Raw genomic sequence first — 1,061 nt, forward strand, 5'->3', positions numbered from 1 at the left:
TTTATTTGACAGCTTAAATTAACAGTTGCTGTTCAAGATTCAGATTTTACATAAGAAATCATGTGATGAGATTTTAAAATACAGAAATATCTTTTTTGATTGTGATTTTACTTAAATAAATTATCAGAGTACTGGCCAACACCTTTGGATTTAGCTTTGCAAATGTTAAAGTACCTGAAGGCAACACTGCTCTTGTCATCTGGGCCTTTGACCACCACACCTGTGGCTCCCCCTGAACGCACCGCAAACACCTGCAGCCAGAAAGCAGGACATTAAATATCTAAAATCAATAACAACAAAACACCTCCACATTTCAAGAAAACTGAGCACTCTGCTGTAGCTGCTCTCATTATTGATCTCATTACTGATCACATTACTGATCACATTACTGATCACATTACAGACATGTGCAAGGAGAGGTCATGTGAATTTTATCTTATTATATTTGAAATATGAAAATAAAAGGGCAAAAAAACATACTGTGTTTCATCAACTTGACCGGGAGGAATAAAACGTAGAAAATTAAAACTCTTTACAATGACAGCATGAACAAGTATGAGCTCCGAAGGGGTTTTAAAATGATAAAATAAATTAATCTTTAAAAATAAGCATTACAATACAAACTGAAATTAGGACTTTTACTGTTAATACTTTATTTAATGTAACATATAATGTCTATATCCACATTTCTTTAAATGTAGAGTTTAAATATGATTAAAAATATCAAGTTGTTTATTTTGTCTTCTGACCTATGACTTTATTTAGATTATCGATTATTTTCTATCAATGACGCAGCACGTGAAGCCAGCACACTTCACAGGGAGAACATTAAAACACATCTGATTAAATCTACAGACTTTTGTTGACATGCTTGAGACAGAATTTTCTTAAAACTAACAAACTGTCAGTCAGTTAGCTCACCACATTAGCCACATGCTAACTAGCTCACCTGCTTGTTAGCCTCATCGAAGAAGACGTTGTTGACGCTGGAGGCGTGTTCAAACTGCACCGGGTTCTCGCACAGCTCCAGGTAATGTTCCTCACTCATCCTCTCACACCTG

General features: G+C 35.2%; 1 long non-coding RNA gene across 1 annotated transcript; it reads right to left on the reverse strand.

Annotated features, from left to right (window-relative positions):
• Positions 1 to 175: 175 nt before the first annotated feature.
• On the reverse strand, positions 176 to 1,061 carry LOC147819374 (uncharacterized). Its single transcript, XR_015436986.1, has 2 exons — positions 950 to 1,061; positions 176 to 251 (listed from the first exon to the last, which is right to left on the reverse strand). It is a non-coding gene; the product is annotated as an uncharacterized LOC147819374 (long non-coding RNA).

Source organism: Seriola lalandi, unplaced genomic scaffold (genome assembly GCF_002814215.2).
Source record: "Seriola lalandi dorsalis isolate HSWRI2012SDOR001 ecotype SW California unplaced genomic scaffold, Sedor1 jcf7180002053864, whole genome shotgun sequence".
Taxonomy (NCBI): domain Eukaryota; kingdom Metazoa; phylum Chordata; class Actinopteri; order Carangiformes; family Carangidae; genus Seriola; species Seriola lalandi.